This window comes from Pseudophryne corroboree, chromosome 4 (assembly GCF_028390025.1).
Source record: "Pseudophryne corroboree isolate aPseCor3 chromosome 4, aPseCor3.hap2, whole genome shotgun sequence".
Classification (NCBI taxonomy): domain Eukaryota; kingdom Metazoa; phylum Chordata; class Amphibia; order Anura; family Myobatrachidae; genus Pseudophryne; species Pseudophryne corroboree.
This window is the reverse complement of record NC_086447.1, coordinates 821799128-821823300: the sequence shown is the minus strand read 5'-3', so window position 1 is coordinate 821823300 and position 24173 is coordinate 821799128. Positions and strand designations below refer to the sequence as shown.

The 24173-nt window shown below is 47.6% G+C and overlaps 1 long non-coding RNA gene across 1 annotated transcript in view; it reads right to left on the bottom strand.

The window, feature by feature from the left end:
- The window catches only part of LOC134911806 (uncharacterized), a 38980-nt gene extending 20558 nt beyond the window's left edge, over positions 1–18422 (bottom strand). The window contains exons 1-2 of the long non-coding RNA XR_010176855.1: positions 18233–18422; positions 525–590 (exon numbers count right to left, since the gene is read on the bottom strand). This is a non-coding gene — a long non-coding RNA (uncharacterized LOC134911806). The remainder of the gene's footprint in view (positions 1–524; positions 591–18232) is intronic.
- Positions 18423–24173: the final 5751 nt, after the last annotated feature.

Sequence of the window (24173 nt, the reverse complement as noted above, 5' to 3'; positions counted from 1 at the left end):
TTTCCCAGCACACTAGCGGAAGACTGCAGCCCGTGGTATGTGCCAGGTCCCTCCCGAGATGGCCGCCGGGCATCCCGCAGCTCCGTCAGACCTCTCAAGGCCCTGGTGATTTCCAGCAGAGGAGGTAAGCAGGGGGAGCATGGGAGGCTTCCATAGGGTGACCAGCGGCAGTCGGAGCACTAGGAGGCAGAAGGGATAGCCGCATCCCAGACCCGCGGCACCGGAAGTATGTGCCTGCTCGGAGGTGGAATCGAGGCCCCGGTCCAGGTGTAGCAGGTGGACCGCAATCCGCGGGAGCGCCGGAGGTTGCTCCCCGATTCTGCAGCATCTACCCGGCCACACAGGGAGAGTCAGTGAAGGCAGGGATGCCGATAAATATAGGAAAGGCACCCAGGGGCAGAAGGGAGTATGAGGTTTAAGCCTCAGATTGCAGGAGCTCACTACGGACTTGTCTGTTCCCCTCAGCAGCCAGGCCACGCCCCTCCGTGTGTGTGTGTGTGTCTGTTTTTTTATAAGACACTTACCAGCCTTCTCTGTGTCCGTCTCTTGCCGCTGCCTTTTCGGTGGAGCTCTACGCTGACGTACAGCAGCTGTGGAGGAAAAAAAATCTTTAATAAAGTGTGAAAGGTATTCCTATGATAAACAGCATGAGGTGGGGACACTGGGCAGTCCGTGTCCACTATATGCACTCCCAGAAGGACCTCCGGAGGGATGCTTTGTTTGAATTCTTCCTTGAAGGCCATGTAGTGGACTGTTGGGGATCGTTCTCCTCCAGTCCGGCGCGCCTCAGCCATCTTGCCCTTCAGGACCCTCTTGAGGTCTCCATATCTCTTCTTCGCATTCTTCAGGTCCCAACGGCAGGAGCCAACCGCATTGACTGTGTCCTGGATCGACCTCCACATGGCCTTTTTCCAGGATGCAGGAGTCCTGTACGCCTGGTTTCACCTGCACCATGGCATGGACTAGAGCATAGTGATGAGCACCGGAAATTTTTCGGGTTTTGTGTTTTGGTTTTGGGTTCGGTTCTGCGGCCGTGTTTTGGGTTCGAACGCGTTTTGGCAAAACCTCACCGAATTCTTTTTGTCGGATTCGGGTGTGTTTTGGATTCGGGTGTTTTTTTCAAAAAACCCTAAAAAACAGCTTAAATCATAGAATTTGGGGGTCATTTTGATCCCAAAGTATTATTAACCTCAATAACCATAATTTCCACTCATTTTCAGTCTATTCTGAACACCTCACACCTCACAATATTATTTTTAGTCCTAAAATTTGCACCGAGGTCGCTGGATGACTAAGCTCAGCGACCCAAGTGGCCGACACAAACACCTGGCCCATCTAGGAGTGGCACTGCAGTGTCACGCAGGATGGCCCTTCAAAAAACTACTCCCCAAACAGCACATGACGCAAAGAAGAAAAAAAAGAGGCGCAATGAGGTAGCTGTGTGAGTAAGCTAAGCGACCCTAGTGGCCGACACAAACACCTGGCCCATCTAGGAGTGGCACTGCAGTGTCACGCAGGATGGCCCTTCCAAAAAACACCCCCCAAACAGCACATGAAGCAAAGAAAAAAAGAGGCGCAATGAGGTAGCTGTGTGACTAAGCTAAGCGACCCTAGTGGCCGACACAAACACCTGGCCCATCTAGGAGTGGCACTGCAGTGTCACGCAGGATGGCCCTTCAAAAAACTACTCCCCAAACAGCACATGACGCAAAGAAGAAAAAAAAGATGCGCAATGAGGTAGCTGTGTGACTAAGATAAGCGACCCTAGTGGCCGACACAAACACCTGGCCCATCTAGGAGTGGCACTGCAGTGTCACGCAGGATGGCCCTTCCAAAAAACACCCCCCAAAAAGCACATGACGCAAAGAAAAAAAGAGGCGCAATGAGGTAGCTGTGTGACTAAGATAAGCGACCCAAGTGGCCGACACAAACACCTGGCCCATCTAGGAGTGGCACTGCAGTGTCACGCAGGATGGCCCTTCCAAAAAACACCCCCCAAACAGCACATGACGCAAAGAAAAAAAGAGGCGCAATGAGGTAGCTGTGTGACTAAGATAAGCGACCCAAGTGGCCGACACAAACACCTGGCCCATCTAGGAGTGGCACTGCAGTGTCACGCAGGATGGCCCTTCCAAAAACTACTCCCCAAACAGCACATGACGCAAAGAAGAAAAAAAAGAGGCGCAATGAGGTAGCTGTGTGAGTAAGCTAAGCGACCCTAGTGGCCAACACAAACACCTGGCCCATCTAGGAGTGGCACTGCAGTGTCACGCAGGATGGCCCTACCAAAAAACACCCCCCAAACAGCACATGACGCAAAGAAAAAAAGAGGCGCAATGAGGTAGCTGTGTGACTAAGCTAAGCGACCCTAGTGGCCGACACAAACACCTGGCCCATCTAGGAGTGGCACTGCAGTGTCACGCAGGATGGCCCTTCAAAAAACGACTCCCCAAACAGCACATGACGCAAAGAAGAAAAAAAAGATGTGCAATGAGGTAGCTGTGTGACTAAGATAAGCGACCCTAGTGGCCGACACAAACACCTGGCCCATCTAGGAGTGGCACTGCAGTGTCACGCAGGATGGCCCTTCAAAAAACTACTCCCCAAACAGCACATGACGCAAAGAAGAAAAAAAAGAGGCGCAATGAGGTAGCTGTGTGAGTAAGCTAAGCGACCCTAGTGGCCAACACAAACACCTGGCCCATCTAGGAGTGGCACTGCAGTGTCACGCAGGATGGCCCTTCCAAAAAACACCCCCCAAACAGCACATGACGCAAAGAAAAAAAGAGGCGCAATGAGGTAGCTGTGTGACTAAGCTAAGCGACCCTAGTGGCCGACACAAACACCTGGCCCATCTAGGAGTGGCACTGCAGTGTCACGCAGGATGGCCCTTCAAAAAACGACTCCCCAAACAGCACATGACGCAAAGAAGAAAAAAAAGATGTGCAATGAGGTAGCTGTGTGACTAAGATAAGCGACCCTAGTGGCCGACACAAACACCTGGCCCATCTAGGAGTGGCACTGCAGTGTCACGCAGGATGGCCCTTCCAAAAAACACCCCCCAAACAGCACATGACGCAAAGAAACAAAGAGGCGCAATGAGGTAGCTGTGTGACTAAGCTAAGCGACCCTAGTGGCCGACACAAACACCTGGCCCATCTAGGAGTGGCACTGCAGTGTCACGCAGGATGGCCCTTCAAAAAACTACTCCCCAAACAGCACATGACGCAAAGAAGAAAAAAAAGATGCGCAATGAGGTAGCTGTGTGACTAAGATAAGCGACCCAAGTGGCCGACACAAACACCTGGCCCATCTAGGAGTGGCACTGCAGTGTCACGCAGGATGGCCCTTCCAAAAACTACTCCCCAAACAGCACATGACGCAAAGAAAAATGAAAGAAAAAAGAGGTGCAAGATGGAATTGTCCTTGGGCCCTCCCACCCACCCTTATGTTGTATAAACAGGACATGCACACTTTAACCAACCCATCATTTCAGTGACAGGGTCTGCCACACGACTGTGACTGAAATGACGGGTTTGTTTGGACCCCCACCAAAAAAGAAGCAATTAATCTCTCCTTGCACAAACTGGCTCTACAAAGGCAAGATGTCCACCTCATCATCATCCTCCGATATATCACCGTGTACATCCCCCTCCTCACAGATTATCAATTCGTCCCCACTGGAATCTACCATCTCAGCTCCCTGTGTACTTTGTGGAGGCAATTGCTGCTGGTGAATGTCTCCACGGAAGAATTGATTATAATTCATTTTAATGAACATCATCTTCTCCACATTTTCTGGATGTAACCTCGTACGCCGATTGCTGACAAGGTGAGCGGCGGCACTAAACACTCTTTCGGAGTACACACTTGTGGGAGGGCAACTTAGGTAGAATAAAGCCAGTTTGTGCAAGGGCCTCCAAATTGCCTCTTTTTCCTGCCAGTATAAGTACGGACTGTCTGACGTGCCTACTTGGATGCGGTCACTCATATAATCCTCCACCATTCTTTCAATGGGGAGAGAATCATATGCAGTGACAGTAGACGACATGTCCGTAATCGTTGTCAGGTCCTTCAGTCCGGACCAGATGTCAGCATCAGCAGACGCTCCAGACTGCCCTGCATCACCGCCAGCGGGTGGGCTCGGAATTCTGAGCCTTTTCCTCGCACCCCCAGTTGCGGGAGAATGTGAAGGAGGAGATGTTGACAGGTCGCGTTCCGCTTGACTTGACAATTTTGTCACCAGCAGTTCTTTGAACCCCAGCAGACTTGTGTCTGCCGGAAAGAGAGATCCAAGGTAGGTTTTAAATCTAGGATCGAGCACGGTGGCCAAAATGTAGTGCTCTGATTTCAACAGATTGACCACCCGCGAATCCTTGTTAAGCGAATTAAGGGTTCCATCCACAAGTCCCACATGCCTAGCGGAATCGCTCTGTGTTAGCTCCTCCTTCAATGTCTCCAGCTTCTTCTGCAAAAGCCTGATGAGGGGAATGACCTGACTCAGGCTGGCAGTGTCTGAACTGACTTCACGTGTGGCAAGTTCAAAAGGTTGCAGAACCTTGCACAACGTTGAAATCATTCTCCACTGCACTTGAGACAGGTGCATTCCACCTCCTATATCGTGCTCAGTTGTATAGGCTTGAATGGCCTTTTGCTGCTCCTCCAACCTCTGAAGCATATAGAGGGTTGAATTCCACCTCGTTACCACTTCTTGCTTCAGATGATGGCAGGGCAGGTTCAGGCGTTTTTAGTGGTGCTCCAGTCTTCTGTACGTGGTGCCTGTACGCCGAAAGTGTCCCGCAATTCTTCTGGCCACGACAGCATCTCTTGCACGCCCCTCTCGTTTTTTAAATAATTCTGCACCACCAAATTCAAGGTATGTGCAAAACATGGGACGTGCTGGAATTTGCCCAGATTTAATGCACACACAATATTGCTGGCGTTGTCCGATGCCACAAATCCACAGGAGAGTCCAATTGGGGTAAGCCATTCCGCGATGATCTTCCTCAGTTGCCGTAAGAGGTTTTCAGCTGTGTGCGTATTCTGGAAAGCGGTGATACAAAGCGTAGCCTGCCTAGGAAAGAGTTGGCGTTTGCGAGATGCTGCTACTGGTGCCGCCGCTGCTGTTCTTGCGGCGGGAGTCCATACATCTACCCAGTGGGCTGTCACAGTCATATAGTCCTGAGCCTGCCCTGCTCCACTTGTCCACATGTCCGTGGTTAAGTGGACATTGGGTACAACTGCATTTTTTAGGACACTGGTGAGTCTTTTTCTGAGGTCTGTGTACATTTTCGGTATCGCCTGCCTAGAGAAATGGAACCTAGATGGTATTTGGTACCGGGGACACAGTACCTCCAACAAGTCTCTAGTTGGCTCTGCAGTAATGATGGATACCGGAACCATGTTTCTCACCGCCCAGGATGCCAAGGCCTCAGTTATCCGCTTTGCAGCAGGGTGACTGCTGTGATATTTCATCTTCCTCGCAAAGGACTGTTGGACAGTCAATTGCTTGGTTGAAGTAGTAAAAGTGGTCTTACGACTTCCCCTCTGGGATGACCATCGACTCCCAGCAGCAACAACAGCAGTGCCAGCAGCATTAGGCGTTACACGCAAGGATGCATTGGAGGAATCCCAGGCAGGAGAGGACTCGTCAGAATTGCCAGTGACATGGCCTGCAGGACTATTGGCATTCCTGGGGAAGGAGGAAATTGACACTGAGGGAGTTGGTGGGGTGGTTTGCGTGAGCTTGGTTACAAGAGGAAGGGATTTACTGGTCAGTGGACTGCTTCTGCTGTCGCCCAAAGTTTTTGAACTTGTCACTGACTTATGATGAATGGGCTGCAGGTGACGTATAAGGGAGGATGTTCCGAGGTGGTTAACGTCCTTACCCCTACTTATTACAGCTTGACAAAGGCAACACACGGCTTGACAAATGTTGTCCGCATTTCTGTTGAAATACTTCCACACCGAAGAGCTGATTTTTTTGGTATTTTACCAGGCATGTCAATGGCCCTATTCCTCCCACGGACAACAGGTGTCTCCCCGGGTGCCTGACTTAAACAAACCACCTCACCATCAGAATCCTCCTGGTCAATTTCCTCCCCAGCGCCAGCAACACCCATATCCTCCTCATCCTGGTGTACTTCAACACTGACATCTTCAATCTAACTATCAGGAACTGGACTGCGGGTGCTCCTTCCAGCACTTGCAGGGGGCGTGCAAATGGTGGAAGGCGCATGCTCTTCACGTCCAGTGTTGGGAAGGTCAGGCATCGCAAACGACACAATTGGACTCTCCTTGTGGATTCGTGATTTCGAAGAACGCACAGTTCTTTGCTGTGCTTTTGCCAGCTTGAGTCTTTTCATTTTTCTAGCGAGAGGCTGAGTGCTTCCATCCTCATGTGAAGCTGAACCACTAGCCATGAACATAGGCCAGGGCCTCAGCCGTTCCTTGCCACTCCGTGTGGTAAATGGCATATTGGCAAGTTTACGCTTCTCCTCCGACAATTTTATTTTAGATTTTTGAGTCCTTTTTTTACTGATATTTGGTGTTTTGGATTTTACATGCTCTGTACTATGACATTGGGCATCGGCCTTGGCAGACGACGTTGATGGCATTTCATCGTCTCGGCCATGACTAGTGGCAGCAGCTTCAGCACGAGGTGGAAGTCGATCTTGATCTTTCCCTATTTTTGGAACCTCAACATTTTTGTTCTCCATATTTTAATAGGCACAACTAAAAGGCACCTCAGGTAAACAATGGAGATGGATGGATACTAGTATACTTATGGATGGACGAGCGACTGCCGACACAGAGGTAGCTACAGCCGTGGACTACCGTACTGCGTCTGCTGCTAATATAGACTGGATGATAATGATATAAAAAATATATATATATCACTACTGCAGCCGGACAGGTATATATTATATAATGACGGACCTGCTGGACACTGTCAGCACTGCAGACTCCTAAAGTAAGCTACTAGTATCAAGAAGATAGAAAAAAAAAACAACACCACAGGTAGGTGGTATACAATTATGGATGGACGAGCGACTGCCGACACAGAGGTAGCTACAGCCGTGGACTACCGTACTGCGTCTGCTGCTAATATAGACTGGATGATAATGATATAAAAAAATATATATATATATATCACTACTGCAGCCGGACAGGTATATATTATATAATGACAGACCTGCTGGACACTGTCAGCACTGCAGACTCCTAAAGTAAGCTACTAGTATCAAGAAGATAGAAAAAAAAAAACACCACAGGTAGGTGGTTTACAATTATGGATGGACGAGCGACTGCCGACACAGAGGTAGCTACAGCCGTGGACTACCGTACTGCGTCTGCTGCTAATATAGACTGGATGATAATGATATAAAAAAAATATATATATCACTACTGCAGCCGGACAGGTATATATTATATAATGACGGACCTGCTGGACACTGTCAGCACTGCAGACTCCTAAAGTAAGCTACTAGTATCAAGAAGATAGAAAAAAAAAACACAACAGGTAGGTGGTATACAATTATGGATGGACGAGCGACTGCCGACACAGAGGTAGCTACAGCCGTGGACTACCGTACTGCGTCTGCTGCTAATATAGACTGGATGATAATGATATAAAAAATATATATATATCACTACTGCAGCTGGACAGGTATATATTATATAATGACGGACCTGCTGGACACTGTCAGCACTGCAGACTCCTAATGTAAGCTACTAGTATCAAGAAGATAGAAAGAAAAAAAAAACACCACAGGTAGGTGGTATACAATTATGGATGGACGAGCGACTGCCGACACAGAGGTAGCTACAGCCGTGGACTACCGTACTGCGTCTGCTGCTAATATAGACTGGATGATAATGATATAAAAAATATATATATATCACTACTGCAGCCGGACAGGTATATATTATATAATGACGGACCTGCTGGACACTGTCAGCACTGCAGACTCCTAAAGTAAGCTACTAGTATCAAGAAGATAGAAAAAAAAAATACACCACAGGTAGGTGGTATACAATTATGGATGGACGAGCGACTGCCGACACAGAGGTAGCTACAGCCGTGGACTACCGTACTGCGTCTGCTGCTAATATAGACTGGATGATAATGATATAAAAAATATATATATATCACTACTGCAGCCGGACAGGTATATATTATATAATGACGGACCTGCTGGACACTGTCAGCACTGCAGACTCCTAAAGTAAGCTACTAGTATCAAGAAGATAGAAAAAAAAAACACCACAGGTAGGTGGTATACAATTATGGATGGACGAGCGACTGCCGACACAGAGGTAGCTACAGCCATGAACTACCGTACTGCGTCTGCTGCTAATATAGACTGGATGATAATGATATAAAAAATATATATATATCACTACTGCAGCCGGACAGGTATATATTATATAATGACGGACCTGCTGGACACTGTCAGCACTGCAGACTCCTAAAGTAAGCTACTAGTATCAAGAAGATAGAAAAAAAAACACAACAGGTAGGTGGTATACAATTATGGATGGACGAGCGACTGCCGACACAGAGGTAGCTACAGCCGTGGACTACCGTACTGCGTCTGCTGCTAATATAGACTGGATGATAATGATATAAAAAATATATATATATCACTACTGCAGCCGGACAGGTATATATTATATAATGACGGACCTGCTGGACACTGTCAGCACTGCAGACTCCTAAAGTAAGCTACTAGTATCAAGAAGATAGAAAAAAAAAAATACACCACAGGTAGGTGGTATACAATTATGGATGGACGAGCGACTGCCGACACAGAGGTAGCTACAGCCGTGGACTACCGTACTGCGTCTGCTGCTAATATAGACTGGATGATAATGATATAAAAAATATATATATATCACTACTGCAGCCGGACAGGTATATATTATATAATGATGGACCTGCTGGACACTGTCAGCACTGCAGACTCCTAAAGTAAGCTACTAGTATCAAGAAGATAGAAAAAAAAAAACACAACAGGTAGGTGGTATACAATTATGGATGGACGAGCGACTGCCGACACAGAGGTAGCTACAGCCGTGGACTACCGTACTGCGTCTGCTGCTAATATAGACTGGATGATAATGATATAAAAAATATATATATATCACTACTGCAGCCGGACAGGTACATATTATATAATGACGGACCTGCTGGACACTGTCAGCACTGCAGACTCCTAAAGTAAGCTACTAGTATCAAGAAGATAGAAAAAAAAAAACACCACAGGTAGGTGGTATACAATTATGGATGGACGAGCGACTGCCGACACAGAGGTAGCTACAGCCGTGAACTACCGTACTGCGTCTGCTGCTAATATAGACTGGATGATAATGATATAAAAAATATATATATATCACTACTGCAGCCGGACAGGTATATATTATATAATGACGGACCTGCTGGACACTGTCAGCACTGCAGACTCCTAAAGTAAGCTACTAGTATCAAGAAGATAGAAAAAAAAACCACAACAGGTAGGTGGTATACAATTATGGATGGACGAGCGACTGCCGACACAGAGGTAGCTACAGCCGTGGACTACCGTACTGCGTCTGCTGCTAATATAGACTGGATGATAATGATATAAAAAATATATATATATCACTACTGCAGCCGGACAGGTATATATTATATAATGACGGACCTGCTGGACACTGTCAGCACTGCAGACTCCTAAAGTAAGCTACTAGTATCAAGAAGATAGAAAAAAAAAACACAACAGGTAGGTGGTATACAATTATGGATGGACGAGCGACTGCCGACACAGAGGTAGCTACAGCCGTGGACTACCGTACTGCGTCTGCTGCTAATATAGACTGGATGATAATGATATAAAAATATATATATATCACTACTGCAGCCGGACAGGTATATATTATATAATGACGGACCTGCTGGACACTGTCAGCACTGCAGACTCCTAAAGTAAGCTACTAGTATCAAGAAGATAGAAAAAAAAATACACCACAGGTAGGTGGTATACAATTATGGATGGACGAGCGACTGCCGACACAGAGGTAGCTACAGCCGTGGACTACCGTACTGCGTCTGCTGCTAATATAGACTGGATGATAATGATATAAAAAATATATATATATCACTACTGCAGCCGGACAGGTATATATTATATAATGACGGACCTGCTGGACACTGTCAGCACTGCAGACTCCTAAAGTAAGCTACTAGTATCAAGAAGATAGAAAAAAACAAAAACACCACAGGTAGGTGGTATACAATTATGGATGGACGAGCGACTGCCGACACAGAGGTAGCTACAGCCGTGGACTACCGTACTGCGTCTGCTGCTAATATAGACTGGATGATAATGATATAAAAAATATATATATATCACTACTGCAGCCGGACAGGTATATATTATATAATGATGGACCTGCTGGACACTGTCAGCACTGCAGACTCCTAAAGTAAGCTACTAGTATCAAGAAGATAGAAAAAAAAAAAACACCACAGGTAGGTGGTATACAATTATGGATGGACGAGCGACTGCCGACACAGAGGTAGCTACAGCCGTGAACTACCGTACTGCGTCTGCTGCTAATATAGACTGGATGATAATGCTATAAAAAATATATATATATCACTACTGCAGCCGGACAGGTATAAATTATATAATGACGGACCTGCTGGACACTGTCAGCACTGCAGACTCCTAAAGTAAGCTACTAGTATCAAGAAGATAGAAAAAAAAAAACACAACAGGTAGGTGGTATACAATTATGGATGGACGAGCGACTGCCGACACAGAGGTAGCTACAGCCGTGGACTACCGTACTGCGTCTGCTGCTAATATAGACTGGATGATAATGATATAAAAAATATATATATATCACTACTGCAGCCGGACAGGTATATATTATATAATGACGGACCTGCTGGACACTGTCAGCACTGCAGACTCCTAAAGTAAGCTACTAGTATCAAGAAGATAGAAAAAAAAAATACACCACAGGTAGGTGGTATACAATTATGGATGGACGAGCGACTGCCGACACAGAGGTAGCTACAGCCGTGGACTACCGTACTGCGTCTGCTGCAAATTTAGACTGGATGATAATGATATAAAAAAAAATATATATATCACTACTGCAGCCGGACAGGTATATATTATATAATGACGGACCTGCTGGACACTGTCAGCACTGCAGACTCCTAAAGTAAGCTACTAGTATCAAGAAGATAGAAAAAAAAAACACAACAGGTAGGTGGTATACAATTATGGATGGACGAGCGACTGCCGACACAGAGGTAGCTACAGCCGTGGACTACCGTACTGCGTCTGCTGCTAATATAGACTGGATGATAATGATATAAAAAATATATATATATCACTACTGCAGCCGGACAGGTATATATTATATAATGACGGACCTGCTGGACACTGTCAGCACTGCAGACTCCTAAAGTAAGCTACTAGTATCAAGAAGATAGAAAAAAAAAAACACAACAGGTAGGTGGTATACAATTATGGATGGACGAGCGACTGCCGACACAGAGGTAGCTACAGCCGTGGACTACCGTACTGCGTCTGCTGCTAATATAGACTGGATGATAATGATATAAAAAATATATATATATCACTACTGCAGCTGGACAGGTATATATTATATAATGACGGACCTGCTGGACACTGTCAGCACTGCAGACTCCTAATGTAAGCTACTAGTATCAAGAAGATAGAAAGAAAAAAAAAACACCACAGGTAGGTGGTATACAATTATGGATGGACGAGCGACTGCCGACACAGAGGTAGCTACAGCCGTGGACTACCGTACTGCGTCTGCTGCTAATATAGACTGGATGATAATGATATAAAAAATATATATATATCACTACTGCAGCCGGACAGGTATATATTATATAATGACGGACCTGCTGGACACTGTCAGCACTGCAGACTCCTAAAGTAAGCTACTAGTATCAAGAAGATAGAAAAAAAAAAATACACCACAGGTAGGTGGTATACAATTATGGATGGACGAGCGACTGCCGACACAGAGGTAGCTACAGCCGTGGACTACCGTACTGCGTCTGCTGCTAATATAGACTGGATGATAATGATATAAAAAATATATATATATCACTACTGCAGCCGGACAGGTATATATTATATAATGACGGACCTGCTGGACACTGTCAGCACTGCAGACTCCTAAAGTAAGCTACTAGTATCAAGAAGATAGAAAAAAAAAAAACACCACAGGTAGGTGGTATACAATTATGGATGGACGAGCGACTGCCGACACAGAGGTAGCTACAGCCATGAACTACCGTACTGCGTCTGCTGCTAATATAGACTGGATGATAATGATATAAAAAATATATATATATCACTACTGCAGCCGGACAGGTATATATTATATAATGACGGACCTGCTGGACACTGTCAGCACTGCAGACTCCTAAAGTAAGCTACTAGTATCAAGAAGATAGAAAAAAAAACACAACAGGTAGGTGGTATACAATTATGGATGGACGAGCGACTGCCGACACAGAGGTAGCTACAGCCGTGGACTACCGTACTGCGTCTGCTGCTAATATAGACTGGATGATAATGATATAAAAAATATATATATATCACTACTGCAGCCGGACAGGTATATATTATATAATGACGGACCTGCTGGACACTGTCAGCACTGCAGACTCCTAAAGTAAGCTACTAGTATCAAGAAGATAGAAAAAAAAAAAATACACCACAGGTAGGTGGTATACAATTATGGATGGACGAGCGACTGCCGACACAGAGGTAGCTACAGCCGTGGACTACCGTACTGCGTCTGCTGCTAATATAGACTGGATGATAATGATATAAAAAATATATATATATCACTACTGCAGCCGGACAGGTATATATTATATAATGATGGACCTGCTGGACACTGTCAGCACTGCAGACTCCTAAAGTAAGCTACTAGTATCAAGAAGATAGAAAAAAAAAAAAACACCACAGGTAGGTGGAATACAATTATGGATGGACGAGCGACTGCCGACACAGAGGTAGCTACAGCCGTGGACTACCGTACTGCGTCTGCTGCTAATATAGACTGGATGATAATGATATAAAAAATATATATATATCACTACTGCAGGACAGGTATATATTATATAATGACGGACCTGCTGGACACTGTCAGCAGAATGCGTTTATAGAATAAAAACACCACACGATGAGTGTTTAACTTTTTCAGGCAGACAATCACAATATACTGGTGGTCAGTGGTCACTGGTCAGTCACACTGGCAGTGGCACTCTGGCAGCAAAAGTGTGCACTGTTAATGTACTCCTGCTATAACTGCTCCCCAGTCTCCCCCACAATTAAGCTGTGTGAGCAGTGAGCACTCAGCACAGTCAGATATACATAGATGATGCAGCACACTGAGGCTGAGCACAGATATGGTACACTGTGTCACTGTGTATCGTTTTTTTTCAGGCAGAGAACGGATTATATTAAATAATAATAAAACTGCACTGGTGGTCACTGGTCAGTCACTAGTAAACTCTGCACTCTCTGAGTACTCCTAAGCTCCAGTAAATCAAGTGTCTCACTCTCACTCTCTATCTATTTCTATTCTAAACGGAGAGGACGCCAGCCACGTCCTCTCCCTATCAATCTCAATGCACGTGTGAAAATGGCGGCGACGCGCGGCTCCTTATATAGAATCCGAGTCTCGCGATAGAATCCGAGCCTCGCGAGAATCCGACAGCGGGATGATGACGTTCGGGCGCGCTCGGGTTAACCGAGCAAGGCGGGAAGATCCGAGTCTGCCTCGGACCCGTGTAAAAAGGCTGAAGTTCGGGGGGGTTCGGATTCCGAGGAACCGAACCCGCTCATCACTACTAGAGCACAATTCTCCTCAAATGAATACCTTGCACTGAGCACAGCCCTGGTCCTGCCATGTGTTGACGTCCCAGCCTCTTCATCCTCCTCCTCAGTGTCCTTCACAGCAGTCTCCTGCACTTCCTCCTCCTCTTCTGCCTCTATGTCAGACACAGGCTGCTGCTTGGACATGACCTCCTCCTCCTCTCTCTACCCACTTGCATGGATGCCCTGCCTACTCAGAAAACACTGCTACCTCCTCATTCTTAAACCACCTGCTCTTCTCCAAAATGCCTACAACCTTTCAAAGGACAAAATTTAGGGTGTGGGGTTAATATAGGGTGTGTGATGCTTCAATCATGTGACTTTTGTGGGCCAATGGGTGACTTTCTCTCACACTGTGGACCTCCTACACTAAAAAACACATTCCGGTAGGTCAGAAAATGACACACATACATTTAAGATGCATTCCAGTTAGTCTGTAAATATTGGATGTTTTCTAGTCTAAATACCATGACATCTCAGATCCGAAACGCTGAAGACAGGAAATAGATGTACGCCATTACATTGCCCAAGTTCCGGAAAACAGGCTCACATTTGTAATGTTAACTGTGGTGTGATAATTTTCCGTCCGGCATTATTGGCTCCCATTCCATCCCGGCCCATAAATAGTATTGTTGGTAAAAAACAAAAGAAAGAAGTATATCATTTCCATTAGCCTACACCAGAGATTTTCAACTGGTATGGCTCAATTAGTGCGCAAGTGTGCTGCTAGCCCACAAAGCTGTTACAGTATACTCCTTCATCTCCACAATCAACCCTCTCCACGGGAGACTGTACATTCTCATATATTTGGTATACCTACCATTTGCTCACTGACGCCGGTTAGCACCACTAACCACCAGGCGAGCCAGACTCCAATCATATACAGAAGCTTTTCCCACTGCCAGAGTAAAGTGAGGATGCCCCCAGGGGAGGAGTTATACTCAAAGTAAGGAAGCTCTGTGAGCAGTACAGTATCCAACAGCTGCTGCAGCCACACTGTAGCTTACCTGCCGCTAGGTATTTTCTTTCTCTTTCTTGAGTTTATCACTAGGAGTGCTGGATGTTGCTACTGTTTCACTCTACCCTAAGGGGGTAATTCAGAGTTGATCACAGCAGCAAATTTGTTAGCAGTTGGGCACCATGGGGGTCATTCCGAGTTGATCGCACGTAGCAACTTTTTGCTGCTCGTGCGATCAACCTGACGCCACCTATGGGGGAGTGTATTTTAGCATAGCAGGGCTGTGAATGCTTGTACAGCCCTGCTATGCTAAAAAAGTTTCAAGTAAAACAAGACCAGGGCTGCAGTTACTCACCCAGTGCGACGGATCCAGCGATGAAGGTCCCGGTCCTGACGTCAGACATCCGCCCTCCAAACGCCTCGACACGCCTGCATTGGACTCACCACGCCTGGAAAACGGTGAGTATCCGCCCCGGAAACGCCTCCCACCTGTCCGTCTTCTTGCGATCACCACTGCGATCACATTTCTCGCTGGCGGCGTCGTTGCCCGACGACGATCGTCATCAGGCAATGACGTGCGCGCGCAATGCGTCCGCCGTACATGTGCTTTTCTGACCCGTTTGCACCGCAGCGAAGAACCGCTGTGTGCGAACGTGTCGGAATGACCCCCCATGTGCACCGCAGGTGTGGCAGATATAAAATTTGCAGAGATAGTTAGATTTGGGTGGGTTATATTGTTTCTGTGCAGGGTAAATCCTGGCTGCTTTATTTTTAAACTGCAATTTAGATTTCATTTTGAACACACCCCACCCAAATCTAACTCTCTCGGCACATGTTATATCTGCCCCCCATGCAGTGCACATGGGGGGTCATTCAGACCTGATCGCTCGCTAGTGTTTTTTTGCAGCGCTGCGATCAGGTCAGAACTGCGCATGCATATGCACTGCAATGCGCAGGCTCGTCGCACGGGTACAAAGTGGATCATTGCTGTGCGATGGGTTTTACGAAGAATCCATTCGCACAGCCGATCAGAGAGAGATTGACAGGAAGAAAGCGTTTGTGGATGGCAACTGACCGTTTTCAGGGAGTGGTTGGAAAAACGCAGGCGTGTCCAGTGCCGGATCCAGAGGGGGGCACTCGGGCCCGTGCCCCCCCTGTCATTTGTGGCCTCCGTCCCTGTCGCTGCACAGGGAGATGACGGATGCCCACTGAGATTGTGTTACCAGCGGGCGCCCATCTCTCCTCACCAAAAGCCGGAGGCGGGAGCTCAGTACTGAGCTCCTGCCTCTGGCGCTGTCACTGTGCGGCGTGCGCTATGGGAGAGCTGTCAGTCATGACGTCTCTCTCATAGTGCTGAGGAGCGGACGCCAAGAGGAGGACTGCAGCGGTCTGGAAGCGGGAACAGGCTCGGTAAGTATGATTTCATTTGTTTCTTCCTTAGTGCAGCGGGGGCATCTACTGGGGGCAAACTACGGGGGGAAATTACTACTGGGGGGCATCAACAAGGGGTATTACTACTGGGGGGGCATTACAACTGGGGGCAAACTACTGGGGGCATTATTACTGGGGGGCATCTACTGGGGGGTCATCTATTGAGGGCATTCCTAATGGGGGCAGCTACTGGGGGACATTTTTACTGGGGGGCATCTACTGGGGGACATTATTACTGGTGGCATCTACTGGGTGTATTACAACTGGGGGCATTATTACTGAAGAGCATCTACTGGGGGCATTACTACTGGGGGGTCATCTATTGGGGCAAACTCCTAAGGGGCATTACTACTGGGGGCAAACTACTGGAGGACATTATTACTGGGGAGCATCTACTGGGGGCAAATTACTGGGGGACATTATTACTGGGGGGCATCTGCTGGGGGCAAACTACTGGGGGATATTATTACTGGGGGGCATCAACTGGGGGCAAACTACTGGGGGACATTATTACTGGGTGCCAACTACCTGGGGGCTAAACTACAGGGGGCCAAACTACTGGGGGCATAACTACAGGGGCCAAACTACTGGGGGATAACTACAGGGGCCAAACTACTGGGGGCTAAACTACAAGGGGGGCATAACTACAGGGGCTAAACTACAATGGGGCAATCTACAGGGGGGCATTACTACTGGTGGCTAAACTACAATCAGGCAAACTACTGGGGGCATTACCACTGGGAGGCTAAACTAAAGGGGGAGGGGTAAACTACTGGGATCATAACTGCAGGGGCATTACCACTGGGGGCATAACTACTAGGGCGCTAAATGACTGGGGGCATTACTACAGGCAACATTACTACTGGGGGCAATACGGCATTGCATAAGGGGCACCACTACTATGGGGTCTATATAAGGGGCACTACCAGTACAGTGGACATTGCATAATGAGTGCTACAACTGTGGGCATTGTATAAGAAGCGCCACCTCACATGCACCGAAGCCGCACGCAAATGTACTTGCCCCTTCCATGGTCCCCCCCCCCCTATCATTTTCTTCTGGATCCGCACCTGGGCGTGTCCAAGCGTTTGCAGGGCGGGTGTCTGACGTCAATTCCAGGCCCGGACTGGCTGAAGTGATTGCAGCAGCTGAGTAAGTTCTGGGTAACTCAGAAACTGTACAAAGTTTTTTTCTTACTGCTCGGATGCACATGCGTTCGCACACTTGCACAGCTAAAATACAGTCCCCTGTAGGCGGCGACTATCTGATCGCAGGACTGCAAAAAACTGCTAGCGAGCGATCAGGTCTGAATGACCCCTATGGTTTTGCCCAACTGCTAATAAATTTGCTGCTGCGATCAACTCTGAATTAAGCCCTAAAGCTCTCATTGCTCATATGTCGTATCCGAGAGACCACAGATCTGACGCGGGATGTATGCCGGTCACTGAACTGCACAGCACAGGTTCTCTATTAAAAAGAAAACCTAACCTCCCCCTGACAGCGCACACCCAGACTATATGTAGCTGTACTGTAAGTGGGACCTAAACTCAAGATCTATTAACAGCAATGTACTCCCATCAACAACGAACATCTGCTTATCAGAGAGCACTGTGCCTACTCCTAAAAAATTGTGTTTTTCCACATTAACTCATTGATTTACACCATACCCACACCTGGGAGTCAACTATTACACCTCTCACACTTGTCACATAACATTCCTGTACACCACCACCACAATATACGCCGCACCCATATTCACATCACACACTTGTCACCTACAATTCCTCTACACCAGTATTATACTGTCTGCATTACTTCTGTAAGTAGACTGGCTGCGAGGTGAAGGGTTATAGAAACAGCAGCTTCGATGTCGCTGCTTTGTGTGTATTTGGGGCTGTGTGGTACCCACAGTTCTCACCAATCACACGCTGTGGCCACCTCTCTGTCTCCTCCTCAAAATCTGGCATGTGTTTTACAGCTCCATCCGATGCTGCCTCCAGTTCCGCCCCATAAGAGCAGCTGTCCACTATGATGCAGCATGGCTCACATGCACCACCAGCAGTCCCCTCAGCAGCACGCTCTGTCTCCACAGCCGGTGCCTCAGGGCTCCCCATGACCAACTGCCATGTACTTCCAACTGTCACATCTTGTACCACCTGACAGCGCCTACGTGATCTGCTCCTGACATACTGAGCAGCAGCAGAGGATGCTGGGAATTATCTGCCTTATAGATTAAGGGGTCTATTTGCTAAGCCTCGGGTGGAGATAAAGTGAACAGAGATAAAGTGGACAGAGATAGAGAGCTAGATGTATTGAACTGACCTCTTCGATCGTTAACTGCCAGATCCTGCTTCACCACATAATCGCCGTGAACTGGGCACCCATATCGACCAAATGTATTATGCTCCCCTGAGCCGTTAAGGTAGTGCGTTATGTCACCCTTTCCAGTGATCTGCGTGCTTCATCTTCGGCTCTCCTTCCATGTACCCCCTGCTGTACTGCGCATGCACCGGCTGAAAGTCACAGCAAGTTCAGCGCTGTCTCTCCCCTCAACCGGCTCACTGGGCATGCGTTAGATCTCGCAAGTCTCACAAGATCTCCTCTGCAGAGCCAACCCCCGCCACAGCCAGGGACAGCTCTGTTCCTCCTATGGAGATAGGGCATCGCCTCCTGCACCTGTCAAAATGGCTACCTGCAGGTGTCAGTATGGTCAGCAGCGCTTACACTGCCCTCACATATCGGCGTCCTATCTTTAAGATAGCAGTACCAATAATGACAGGGGCACATAGCGCTCCTGTCGCTGGGCACACACCGCTGCTATATGTGGGGGGAAGCGGTATAGTGCACATAACCTACGCTGATACCGCTCCCCCTCATATCGACTGTTCTTACATTTACCCCTTAGTACCAGCCAACCAGCTCCTGTCATTTTTCAAACACAGCCTGTAACATGTTAGTTAGGAACTGATTGGCTGAAACTTTGGGCCCCATTTATCAACGAGTTTCCATGCTGGAAACTCGTTTTAAGTGGTAGATGGGACCAATTTCTATTTAACAAGGCTTTTATTTTCCCTATACTGCTGCACACTAAAGTGTACTTAACAACGAGCGCTATTTCTAAAATAGCGCTCGCTTACCTAAAACTGCTTTGTCTGCTCCGGGCAGACGTTATGGACACTGCTGCAGCGGTGTCCGTCCTGCGCTCCGGCTCCCCGCTCCCGCAGCAATCCCGGCATGCATCACGTCTGCTGGGTTGCTATAGAGATAGCCTGAAAATCACTACTGCGCATGTGCCGGGAGTATGCATACAACGGCGCATGCGCAGTAGTTAGGGACGCCGGAGAAAAAGAGCATTCGTCAGCATACGTCAGCGCTGTTTGGCCTTGACAAACAGCGCTAACGGGTGTTTTTACGTTACTACTCGCCAGCGACAGCTTCAATGCTGAATACAAGTAAAAAAGCTCGTCGAGCGGTAACGTTAGTTAGCATAAGAAATGTATTCAGTTGATAAATGGGGGCCTTTATCTCCTGACACTTTATCTTATTCCAAGGCTTAGTAAATACACACCTAAATCAACTTTGGCTGACAAATTATATTATCATAAATAATAATCCATACATATTATTGGAGTATGAGGTAGCACATATAAGCTCCCTTTTTAAAACAAGTGTGATACCACCCATATGTCTAGAGAGCCATTTGCTGGGGTATCATAGACTAATACGGTAACAGAAACGTTTTGGAAAAGTGCGTTCCACAGCAGCAATTGGCAGGTGGCTATTAATGAGCGCAAAAAGGGTCCATCATTTTATGGGAGTGTTGCGGGAGCAGAAGTGAAAGTGTCTGCGTACACAGCGACTGACATAGGAAGCCACACTCGGATAGAGAAGCTGCACCTGCCATTGGGCTGCTGACATGGGACATACCTTTAGTATAGAGTGCCAGAAACTCATTGTGTTTCTAATACCAATTCTATTCCACCAAGAAGTGGAATGAGAAAATGTGATATTTACAATGGTATCACCAGGTCTTGTGACACCAGATGAGGACTCTGTATCTCCCCTCCCTGAAAAGGGTGTGTGGTCTACCTTAAGGGGTGTGGCCTTACAGGGAATCTTGATCACATCACTCCAAGGGCATACCCAGCATCCATGGAGATGCTGGGCTGCCCCCAAAGAGTAGTGCCTGCAGTATTGGCTCCTCCTCTGTGACACGAGCCAAGTGCTGCATGAGAATGTCTCACTGCAGCACCCAGCTTCTGTCACTGCGGAGGAACCGGCATTTTGGTGTCACCCCCTCCAAGGGTGACACCAGGTGCGGGTTTAGGAGTGAGGGCACCCCTAGACACAATAGTAATGGCCGCCTTCCTCGCCTGACTAATATTATTTTTATTTATTGGTTATAAGCCCTCATTTGATGGTAGCCAATTTAATAGAATAATAAAAAAGTATGATTTTTTTTTTTTTGTTATGTACACATATTTACTAAGTAGGACAGCTTACAGGGGAAGTATGTGCATGTCCTACCCATTTCCACTCCGTTCAAGATGGCATTTGGTACAGTACAGTGGAAATATTTTGCAGTTACTGCCACTTTATGGGCTGACAATTCCAACACAAGTATCCAAGTGCCGCCCCTAGCATGCCTAATGGTAAACTCTCCACTAAGTGACACCCAGGTGCAGCCTCCACCCCCCTAGTGACACCCAGTGACGTAACTAGGGGCCTGCAGCCACTGCGGTCGCTTGGAGGCGCAGGGCTGCAGGGGCACTGCCGCCGCTGATTACTGCTATTTTGGGAAGGACACGGAGGGCACAGTGCACGCCTCTCCTGTGTGTCCTTCTTGGGTCTCCGGCGGCAGCGGCGTGTCTGTTAAATGAAGTGCCAGCAGTTTATTTGGCAGACACGCCGCTGCCGCCAGAGACCCAGGAGGGACACACAGGAGAGGCGCATACTGTGCCCAACCGTGTCCTTCCCAAAATGCACAGCAGCGGGGGAGCCCGAGGCGGGGGGGGGGGGTTGTGTACCTGGCATTGGAGGGCATATTTGGCACTGGGGGTTATATGTGTACCTGGCACTGGGGGGGGGGGGCATATTTAGCACTGGGGGTTGTATGTGTACCTGGCACTGGGGGTGCATATTTGGCACTGGGGGGGCATGTTTGGCACTGGGGGTATATGTGTACCTGGCACTGGGGGTATATGTGTACCTGGCACTGGGGGGCATATTTGGCACTGGGAGTATATGTGTACCTGGCACTGGGGAGGGATATCTGGCACTAGGGGCATATGTGGCACTGGGAGCACAGCCCTAGCAACAAGCATTACCCCCTGGTTACAAGCACAACACCCAGCTCATGAAATCCCTGGCAACAAGCATTACCCCCTAGCAACGAGCATGACACCCAGTGCATGAAACCCCTGGCAATGAATATTACCCCCTGGCAACAAGCTTGAAACCCAGCACATGATACCTCTGGCAACAAGTATAACACCTACCGCATGAAACCCCTGGCAACAAGCATGACACCCTGAGCATGAAAACCCCTGGCACCGTGCATGGAACCAAGTGCATGAAATCCCTGGCAACGAGCAGGTAATTTAAAAGTAATTAGAAGCCTTACTGTAGGACTTAATGTGTAATGGGCATTGCGGTGTGTGGCATAATGTATCATGGACATTGCAGTGTGTTGCATAATGTATCACGGACATTGGGGTGTGCGTCATAATGTGTCACAGGCATTACGGTGTGTGGCAGTGCCAGATTAAGGTCTACATAGGCCTGGGGCTGAAATTTATGAAGGGCCTATTGTGTGCCACCGCAGAGGGTGTGACCACTGGTGTGGGGGCGTGACCAGTGCTGTGGGAGAGTGGTCTGCAAAGGGTGTGTGGCCTGTGCCATGGTTGTTACTAGCACAATTGAGGACATACAGATGTAGCCACCTTTATCTTGAGTGGCTGCGGCGTTTGTCCCGTTCGACCATACGCAGCGTACTGGGGCGTAGCGAGGCGCGCCTAGTCACAGAGAGGCTATCTAATCGCACGGAGACAGACATTTGACGTTTGGCGTTACCTTTACGTGTAATACCTGCGATCAGCCACCAGATGTCGCTTTTTACAATCACCACTGCGCATGCGTGTGGTCTCCCGTAAAATACAATACTGAAATACATAATAAGGACTACTTTACTAAGGCGTCTCATTACGCTGCATACAGTAAATACTGTACTCATTATGCTGCATTATTTAATACAGTACTGTATATACGACACTGACGCAAATAGTACAGCATACAGTATATGATCCATCTACAATACTTTATGAATACTGTATGTGAGCGTCCAAGTCCCGCAGACAAAACATACAGTACTGTAAAACCAGTAGTGTACACTGTCGCAAATGGATGTGTGTTACAAGTTCACTATTGCCTCTCAAGATTAGGAATTTTGTACAGTATGTTATCGTCCTAATCCCGTAGCCATTACAGCATAATCAAAACCAACGGATTTATACATTTGTCTGCGGCGAAGTGGTGAAGTGTTTCGCTTCCTATACTCAGAGTCCAGGGTTCGATTCCTTAAGTACGAATGCATGTTAGTTTTTTTCAGACACTTTATTATTTTTTTTATTCACATAAACCAGGGCAAAGCTGCATGAGCGGTTCTATGCGATCGAGTCCGGTGTACCATAATGTGCAGGTTCTATGCAGGTTAAGGTTCTATGCTCCGTACAGTACACATACTGTACAATTCTGTAGCTGGGCAGACTGAATAGAAATGGCTACCACCTATGACTCCTTGCCCCACAGAGGCCCTAGGCTACGGAGCAAGTAATAGTCCAGATTGTACAGACTATGGGGCAATGCTGAAGGAGCGTCACAATCCCCTAGCTCAATTACACTGGGATAAGCGAGGTCTATGCACATTACGGTATACCGAGCTGGATCGCTTAGCAACCTGACAAAATGGCCGCCGACCGTGAACTCCCAGCACGTGGCAGCGCTCGGATATGTAGTGAGATACAGTATGGCATACATTTCACACTCCAGGGGGCAATGCTGAAGGAGCGTCACAATCCCCTAGCTAAAATACACAGTATGCACATTATGGTACACCGGACTCGATCACATACTGTAGCACACTGGCAAAATGGCCGCCGCCCCTGAACCCTTGTGCAGGTTATGGGGCAATGCTGAAGGAGCGTCACAATCCCCTAACCAAAATACACAGGGGAGATAGGGATAAGCTACTGTAGGATTGCATACAGTATTACGGTACACCGGACTCAATCGCATAGCACACTGTCAAAACGACCACTACCCATGAACCCCCACCTCCTGAACCCCCACCTCGTGGCAGGCAGCAGTTGGGTATGGAATGAGAAATGGCATAAGCTGTGCAGGCTACGGGGCGATGCTGAAGGAGCGTCACAATCCCCTAGCCAAAATACACAGAGATAAGCGAGGTCTATGCACATTACAGTACGTTACACCGGGCTCGGTCGCATAGCAAACTGACAAAACACAAGTTTTACAGTACATACAGTAAAGCAGGCCAAAGCTGCAGGAGAGTTTCTACTGTAAAGGTTCTATGCACCGTACGGTAATGTACACATACAATTCTATAGCAGGGCAGACTCAATTGAAATGGCTACCGCCTGTGACTCCTAGCTCCTAGGAGGCACTCAGCTATGGAGCAAATAACAGCACAGATTTTGCAGGCTACGGGGCAATGCTGAAGGAGCGTCACAATCCCCTAGCTACAATACACAGGGGTGATAGAGATAATCGAGTGGCTGGAGGGGGGGTCCCCTTGATTTAAGGGGCCCCCACTCCTCCAGGGTACTCCGGCCAGGTGTGAC